General features: G+C 33.4%; 2 non-coding genes across 2 annotated transcripts; both read right to left on the minus strand.

The window, feature by feature from the left end:
* Positions 1-3,377: 3,377 nt before the first annotated feature.
* Positions 3,378-3,484, minus strand: LOC127151514 (small nucleolar RNA Z152/R70/R12). The gene has a single exon (XR_007824564.1). It is a non-coding gene; the product is annotated as a small nucleolar RNA Z152/R70/R12 (small nucleolar RNA).
* Positions 3,485-3,590: 106 nt separating this feature from the next.
* LOC127151508 (small nucleolar RNA R11/Z151) lies at positions 3,591-3,677 on the minus strand. The gene has a single exon (XR_007824559.1). It is a non-coding gene; the product is annotated as a small nucleolar RNA R11/Z151 (small nucleolar RNA).
* Between the last annotated feature and the right edge of the window lie 6,179 nt (positions 3,678-9,856).

Below are 9,856 nucleotides of genomic sequence, written 5' to 3' on the forward strand. Positions count from 1 at the left end.
TTAATATTATAACAATTAAAATAAATATTAATAATAATAATATTTATAATATTAATATTATAACCAATAAAATAAACATTAATAATAATAATATAATTAATATTATATTATTATTATATCAACTTGCATTTTACATAAAACGAGAAAAATTTTACCTTAAATTTTCGGGGCGTTACACCTTAAGGCCTCAAGAGCCCAATTTATAGAGGATTCATATGCAAGGTTGCATGCGCATGCAAAACACATGGGCCAACAACACATAACTCACTAACCATTAGTGGGCTTAATGTCTTCATAGTGTGCTAACACATAGCCCACTATAGTTAGTGGGTTTATCCAACAAAATGTTGGATTTTTCCACTAACTTTGGTCAAAGGGTAAAATTATCATTTGGTTAAAGTTAAATTTTGACTTTTCAAACCAAAAAGTCAAGATTTGGACTTTTCACAATTTTATCCATCTTAACTAATTTTGACATTTCGAGCATGAATCAACATTTATTTTCTCAAGATTTAAATCACATTTGAATATATTATCGGTCAAAGTTTGACTTTTCAAAAGTCAAAAGTCAACATTTTGACTTTTTACAACTTTGACTATTTCCATCTTTATTCGAGCTTCCGAGTATGAATCCACATTCATATCTTTAATATTTAAATCCTATTTAAGCATAAAGCTCTATTAGTAATCTAAAAACCGACGACTATATCACATATACTTGTCGGTTTCTCTCTCATCTTCTATTTCAAACAATTCGACTCATTCCATCATAGTTTTATAAGCTTATTCCATATGAGCTAGCAGAAAAACCTAATGGACCTATACATCATGGGCTCCAACGATCCAAGATTAACTGGCTAAATTCTGAACTATCGAGCTTATCAACATTTATTAACTAATAGGTCATTCCACTAAAGTCCCGTAGTTGCACTCCCCTCACTATAGATATATTTGTGTCCATTGGAGATAACCATAATTAGTAAGTTAATCCTTCACAAGTTATTCGTAAACTTGGTTGGGTTGAAAAGTATCGTTTTACCCCAAGACTACATCTTTCTCCTTAAGTCCCACTGATCCACTATTGACCAATTGGTTTTCAGGTTCAACCTATAAACCGAATCCCTCTTGGGCCAATGAGAGGGTGGGGCCTCTTTGTTGAAGACTTGGATTCACTACTTAAGGGAACAACCTCTACTAACCCTAAAGTGGGTAGGAGTGAATTCCGTCTTGCACCTTATGTTTCCAACTATCCATCCTATATTACCCTTGAAATTGGAGGCTTATTGGGCCAACGCTAATGAGTTGCCCTCACTTATCACTACTACAAAACTGGGTTTACTTGACGCTTTTTAATTGTCAAGTATTGGTTTACTTGACGCTTTTCAATGTGTCAACTAATCCAGTGTCAAGAATAAGAGAGGTTTACTTGATAGTTTATAAGTGTCAAGTATAATTATACTTGACATTGAAAAAGCGTCAAGTCTATAATTATACTTGACAGTTTTTATGCGTCAACTAATCCAGTGTCAAGAATAAGAGGGTTTTATGTTTGACAGGTTTTACACGTCAAGTGAAATTATACTTGACAGTTTATAGGTATCAAGTATATAAGGTTTGTTCAAATAAAAAGTTTATATTTTAAAATATCCATATATTTTATCATTCACCTGTTTTGAAGTCCAACAATATTAATACACATCAATTAAAAAAACTCAAACTTTCCATCAAAGAAATTGCATATATATATATCAATGAACCATATACATGTCTAAGCTACAAGATGAACCTTTTTTTGTTTAATATAAACAAAATATACATGTCTAAGCTACAATCTTCATAAACCAACTTGCTAACTAAAGTATTAGATGAATGAAAACAAAAACTTTCTTCATAAACAAACTTGCTAGCTCATGTATTAAAGCGCCATCGGTCGAAGTTTGCGTGGGCGTCGTCAGACAGCAGTGGGTCGTCGTCAGATTGTAGTGGATCGTCGTCTGAAGGTCGTGGGTAGCCGTCGAAAAGAGGAAAAGCAAATTATAAGCAAATCTGTATATTGAACAATGGCATAGCGAGAAATATCAAAGAAAGGATTAAGTAACAATGTGTGCTAATTGCATCAAATAAGAAAATAATTAGAGTGATAACCAATAAATTAATATCTTACAGTTCTTTGTCCATGTATAATTCGTGAGATTGAAGCTAACTACAAACTCCTTTCACCTTTACTTGAAATCCAGATCAAGGAAGATTCATCCTAAAAAAAGGAGTAAAAACATAGGAATAAGCCAAGAAATACTATCAAGCCACTGAGCTGAAAAACTGCAATTGTATTCACATACTTAATAAATTTAAATTTAGATCTCTTCATTGCTCTAGGCTCCAAAATTCCATAGAAACGTAATGTGTACCAAACACACATATAATTATCATAATAAGTTGCAAGATGTACTAAACACATGAAACAGTAATCCAATGTCATTACCTATGGCCTAAACACAAGATGTACTAAACACAAGAAAGACAAAGATGTACTAAACACAAGAAAGACAAATAAAACAGAATAACATTACCTATGGCCATCATTTTACTAATTTCCAAGATAAATATAAGAAAATAAACATCTATAATGTGAACGGAAAAGCTCAAGATTTTCCCAAGTTAGCCATGGAAATTCTTGAAAGTAGCCACAACAAAACCAGTAATCCAATGCCACCATGAATAAAATAAAGATATTCATCAACTATAACATTAAAAGGGTGTCAGGATTCTTCCCTGCAAGCAGAAAATCCAAACAAGATAGAAAGGTGAACACCCTTGTGTTATATGTTCATCAACTATAACATCAACAGGATGAAATGTTTGTTTATTATGTAGTGAACTCCATGAGCAGTAACTCCATGTATGTACTAATGAGAAGAAAAAAGTAAACAGACAAAACTCTTTAACACTTCAAGAGCTAATAAGTTTAAATACAATACAAGTTAAATAAGAGACAAAGCTAATAAGTTAACCAAATCCTAATCAAAACACGTTTAGGAACAAATGATCATTTAAGCACACATAAAATAATGAGCATAAAGCCATAAACATAAAGCCATTATGAATCACATTTAGAACTCTTAAACGAAACTAAAAAAGATAAGCATGCAACACACACAATGAGGAGGGGGTCAAACATACAATTTCACCCGGTGAGTGATGTTTCTTCTTTCAATTTCACCCAGTGCTTTCTACTCAACTCAAAATTCAGTTTCTCCACGAATTTAATTTGTTTGGCTCCTGCTGCAAATTGCTGTAAATCTCCCAAAATTGGTAATGGATTCAATATGTTATACCAAGAATATACTTAACAATAAACGAAGTTGTAACTCAACAAAGAAGATCAGTGGAATGAGAAGTTTATTATATAGGCTCACGACATAACTTAATTAAAACTTACATCCACTGCCCATAACACATTAAAGTCTTCTGTTATCATAGCTTCATCTCCACCTAAATTAGATGTCATAAACAGAGGAAAATGTATTGCATTATTTCCAATTACCAAACTAAACTACATTATAACAAGTCTAATATACTAAGTTAAAAATAGGCTTTAGTGTGTGTAACATTCAGATCATTGATAAAAAAATCTCACTGAAATTGGCTAAGATTATTTGAAATATCATCATAAGCCCATAGAATCAAATACACAATCTAAAAATTGGAAAGATGTGAAGATAATTTAGTAAACCCCGCAGATAACAGAAAGCAAGTAAAAAATGAAATAAGTTTCTAAGACATAATTATATTAGCATGAAAGATGTAGTTCAAACTTCAGGTAATCTCATCACTTCGATATATTTTTTCTTTAGACCATCCTAACATTCACAGTTTAAGCCTTCAATTTTGGTATATGCAAGCAAAACCAAAACAATTAATTAAAGAGGGAGAAAGAATAAGCTTTTTGGCATACTATCCCTCCAATAAACTTGACTGTCATTTTGGCGGTGGGGCGGCGTACTGGCGACCCTTGATAATATCCTCATGCAAATAAATCCACACCACCCAAAATTAATAAATCAAACAAAATGTACCAACGAAATTACAGACTGATCAAAGCTTAACATACCTTGAGGAGTCTCTGTGATGCGCGGCTGAGGAATGTCTGGCGATTTATGTGATGCGCGACTGAGGAACGTACGTCTGGTACATCTATGATAATCGGCTAAAGAATGTACTGTTGGATTTTATGTCCTAAAACTCGTAGATAGTAAATATAATCAATTGACCGTCATTAATAAAGTATTTTATTATTTAATTTCAATAAGTGTTATTGATTATTTTATTAGTTTTGTCTTAATAACCCAAATCCAATAAACTAACATCCTAAGCTGTTTGATGAGTCTTGAACAGTATGTAGAGACATACAGGGATTAATGTTCAAGATCAGCTTAAAGAGTCTATAGTATAGGGTTAAGGTTGGGTACCTTATCCTGTTAACACTATGGATACGGCTCACTTTGTATTTGATACAGACACATTGATCAAATGCGTTCATGTATGTGACATGCGAGTGAGGGTATCCTATGCAATGAGTTTGCATAAGACTGGACCACGAAATAGTAATCACTAGATGTAACTCCGTTAACTAGTTGGATTGCTATTTCATTAGGATGACCTAGGTAACTTAGTCTTAATCCTGAGTGTATTATGAACTCCTGTTTGCGAGGGATTGTCCTTTGATTTATACGAGTGAGAGTGGCCAGATTGCCGACTCAATATTCTTATCATTTTGGGGATAATACCGAGTGGAGAGCTGGGAACATAATCACACAAGATGGAATTCACTCCTTCCCACCTTTAGGGTAAGTAGATAAGTGTTCCCTTAAATGGTGTCTCCGAGACTTGAACAAAGGGCCCTACCCTCTCAATGGCACGAGAGGGGTTTCTGTTTAGTGGTTGGACCATAAACAGGTTGTTCATTAGAGGAGCACTGGTATTTAAGGACTAGAGGTAACCCAGGGGTAAAACGGTAATTTGACCCAGCTGGAGTTACGAACACTTGTGAAGGACTAACTTACTGGTATTGGTCTATATCCGTGGACACAGAAATATATCTATAGTGAGAAGAGTTCAGCTGTGAGTCTTTAGTGGAGTGTACGCACAGTTAACGAATATTGATTAATGTGGTTAATGAGTTTAGCCAATTAATCTCATATCGTTGTAGCTTCTGATCTGTAGGTCCATTAGGTCCCCTTCCTAGCTCATAAAGAGTAATGAGATTTATTTATATTGGTTGTAATTTGAAATGTTCAAATTTACTTTGGGAATTAATATAATGTATATTGATACATTATAATATAAAGTTTATATTTTAATTAGACTTTATTATATAAATTTAATTTTGGATATGATTCAAAATTAAATTATGAGAGAATAAAATATTTGAATAAGTTCAAATATCAGTTTAATGTGAATTAGATTCATATTAAAACTATAAGTTAAAATTTAATGTGTATATGATACATATTAAAACTATAAGTTATGAGAGAAATTTATATTTGAATATGATTCAAATTATGGATTAAATTAAATATAAGATATTTAATTTAGAAATTAATTAATTGGAGAATTAATTAATAGTTTTTGTTTAATTTGATTTAATTAAATTTGATTTAATTAAATTAATTAAATTAAAACTATAGGTTATGTGAGAGATATTCATTTAAATATGATTTAAATGAAATATTAATTAAATATGATTTAATTATTTAATTATTTATTTAATTAATATAATTAATATAATTAATTAATTAATTAATATTAATTAAATATTAATTTATTAAATTAATAAGGAACGTGGGTGGTTTTCCCACGTTCCCAATTATTCTCTCTAACTTCCCTCTTCTTCCGACTGAAGAAGAGGGAATTTTTTTGCGTAACAAAATTTTTTTTCTCTAAAACGGGAGAGAGTTCTGCGAAGAAGACTATCCATTCTCTCTAAAAAAAAAAAAATCTCTCCATTCCCTTATTCCAATTTTGGTTCCCACAAACCATCTCAATCAGAGAATAGGAAGGTTTTCAAGTGGTGGTGCCCAAAAATTTGGTGATTGCAGATTCAGAGTCGTCAACGAGCGTAAGTTTTATTCTCTGTAATTTTTTAAAGCATGTTTAATCAATATTTTTTGCCAATGTATTGGTATTTTTAAGGTTCTAATTAAAATTGAGTTTCTGTATATTTTCCGCTGTAAAGGGTTTTCATCCCTTCAATTGGTATCAGAGCCATCTCAGTTTTAATTGAGAATTTTAAAATTTGCATTGGTTAGGTGGGATCTCTGCATTATGAATGTGGTTTTTGCAATTGAATGTTTCTGTAATTTTGGCCATAGATTTACTGTTTTGATAAGATCAAAATGTAAAGGCCCCTGCGTTTTTGGGCATTTTAATTTGTAAATCTGTAATTTAGAGTCCAATTTTTGGATTCGGGGTGTTTTTCTGAATTTTTTGACACCAAATTTGCCCAAAACGGACACCCGGAAGGCCATCAACGAGAGTTTTTCGATTCTGTACGGAAACCGGAAAAAAAAAAAAAAAAAAAAAAAAAAAAAAAAAAAAAAAAATCCGCGGCTGGAGGTTGAAGAAGGGATGACGTCATCGTGACGTCACTGGATGTACGGACGGCTCCCGCGGCTCGGCTCGACGGCACTTGTACGGACGGCTCGGGTGTACGGACGGCTCGGCTCGGGGTGTACGGACGGCTCGGCTCGGGATGTACGGACGGCTCGGCTCGGCTGTACGGACGGCTCGGTTCACTCGGCTGTACGGACGGCTCGGCGCGGTCGGCTCGGTTCGACTCCGATTTTTTCATATGGTGCCGATTCAAGGGGTTTTGGGCCGGTTCTTCCTATTTTAGGCCGGTTCAAGCATTTTTTAGCCGGTTTGAAGTTTTTCGAAGGTTTTGAGGCCGGTTTTGGAGCTTTGAAAGCACTTTTAGGATTTTTTAAGGCTTTATTATTGTAATTATTGCTTTATTTTATCCTAGAGGCCAATTTTACAGGTTCAATTGTTATTTAATGCTTTATGGATGTCATTTAGATGAATCCCATCTTAGGTTAAGCATGTTCATGCATTTTTATATATTATAAATGTTATAATGTATGGTTTTAATGCATGATTATGAATTTCATGAGTAATTTAAAATATGTTGATATTTTAAATATATGAAATTGAATAAGCATGATGCATGACATTACTTAGTTAAATATAATTTGTTATATTTAAATTAATGTATTGTGTATGCTTGATTGTTTTTCATATTTTTTTTTAATATAATTGTTATATTAATAAAAGATGAAAATTAATTTGCATTGTGCATATTACATCCATAGTTTAATATAATTGTTATATTAATATAATGTATGCATGTAATATGGTTTTATTTAATTATAATTTGATTTTAATTATTTAAACCATAGTATGTATGATTATAGGGCTAATTAACTAATTTTATAATAGTTATAAAATTTGATTATTAGAAACCGTCAACCTATAATAAAGAGTTGCATGCAAACGTAGGATCTTAGGATTAATTTGGTTTAATTTTAAATTGTTTAAAATTAAATAGACCTAAGATCACATTAATTCTAATAGGATTAGAATTAAGTCTTATTTTTAGTTTAATGAAACTAAATAGGACAAATAGGATTTAAGGTTATAAGGGAACTCCACCGGTAAAGTTCTGTCTAAGGCTGGGGGTACTTAAGTTGACGGTTTACGGAACACCTCCTACCTGGGAACTGACCCGGAACCGGCGTTGAATTAACCTTATTCCTATTAGCATAAGATGTCACTAGGTAAATTAAATGGTTTAATACACCTAGAAACTTTAGTGTAAAGTTTTATTATAAGTGTTATAATAAGAATAGACTTAGTTAGATTCATTTAGCCGGAATTTAGCTAAGTGCAACTAAACCTAAATTAATAGAACATTTTAGTGGGAGAAAAATGGTATATATGATATATCAATTTTTATTTTTGCTTTCACGTCCCTAAGAGTTCACACGTGAGATCCATACTCGGCTTCGTGTCGCCCTGGGCGCGGCCTCCTTTCGGAAAGTGTTTGTATGGGTCAATAACAAGGTGAATAGGGGAAATGTTCATAGTAAGTGGGAGAAGGACGCGTGTCAACGTATCCTACGGTCTCCTCCATTAGGTTGCACCGTGAGATTTCTATGATCCGCCTGCGTGTCGTCCTGGAGCGACCATCCCTTCGGAGGGCTTGATCATATAAGTCGGAACATCGCAAACTCCAGAAATGGATAGGATTTCTTAGGTTAATCTTCAACAGTTGTCTTTCCTAAACGGTAGCCTGTTGAAGCGTACCTCTGGGATCTGAAAATGGTAGGGTCACACTTACGGGATGAATTAAGTTAGTTAATGAATCCTTGACCGAACAACGATAGCTAAGAACTATAGGAATAAGAGTTATTCTGGTATTAGTAATTAGTTGAGATTGTCTCAATTCAGAAGAAGAGTAATTGATCACCCTTCGGTGATTTTTGTTCTAAACTTCTGAAGTATCGTTGCAAAAACTAAATCATTAGTTTTATTAGGGTTCTTTGATTGTTTGTTTTTGCTGAATTGATTGGATTGTTTTATGTAATGGGTTAAGACAAAGATAACTAATATGGTCAATTGTTTGCTATTTCAGCATGTCTTCCTCAATTATTGCATTGCTTAAAAAAGATCAATTAACCGGTGAAAATTATGCGACGTGGAAATCGAAACTGAATATGATTTTAGTTATCGTTGATCTAAGCTTCGTCTTAATGGAGGAATGTCCTCCTTTCCCCACTAAACATGCATCCCAAAGTGTTAGGGATGCATATGACCGTTGGACAAAGGCCAATGACAAGGCTCGCCTCCACATCTTGGCTAGTATGTCTGACATACTAAGCAAGAAACATGAGATCATGGTCACTGCACGTCAGATCATGGACTCTCTTAGAGAGATGTTTGGACAACCGTCCATTCAGATCAAACAAGAGGTAAATGTTGCCCATTCTAAGAGGAGGTTTGTACCTTCACCTTCTGGATCTGAGAAAATTCAAAAGAGGAAAGAAGGGAAAGGGAAAGGTCCTACTATTGCTGTTGAGGACAAAGGGAAGGCTAAGGTAGCCATCAAGAGGAAATGTTTTCACTGCAATGTTGATGAGCATTGGAAAACAAATTGCCCTAAGTACCTTGTTAAGAAGAAAGAAAAGGAAGGTAAATATGATTTACTTGTCTTGGAAACATGTTTAGTGGAAAATGACCAAAATGCCTGGATACTTGATTCAGGGGCCACTAACCATGTTTGTTCTTCTTTACAAGAAACTAGTTCCTTCAAGCAGCTTGAGGACAGTGAGATGACACTCAAGGTTGGAACGGGAGATGTCATTTCAGCTCGTGCAGTGGGAGATGCTAAGTTGTTTTTCGGAAATAAATTCATGTTTTTGGAAAACTTGTACATAGTTCCTAAAATTAAAAGGAACTTAGTTTCCGTTTCTTGTCTTATTGAACATATGTACTCAATTAATTTTTCTATGAATGAAGCGTTCATTTATAAGAATGGTGTACATATTTGTTCAGCTAAGCTTGAAAACAACTTGTATGTATTAAGACCTAATGAAGCAAAAGCAGTTTTAAATCATGAGATGTTTAGAACTGCTAATACTCAAAATAAAAGGCAAAGAATTTCTCCAAATAACAATACCTATCTTTGGCATTTAAGATTAGGTCACATAAATCTCGATCGGATCGGGAGATTGGTAAAGAATGGACTTCTAAACAAGTTAAAAGATGTTTCATTACCTCCATGTGAATCTTGTCTTGA

This window comes from Cucumis melo, chromosome 10 (genome assembly GCF_025177605.1).
Source record: "Cucumis melo cultivar AY chromosome 10, USDA_Cmelo_AY_1.0, whole genome shotgun sequence".
Taxonomy (NCBI): Eukaryota; Viridiplantae; Streptophyta; class Magnoliopsida; order Cucurbitales; family Cucurbitaceae; genus Cucumis; species Cucumis melo.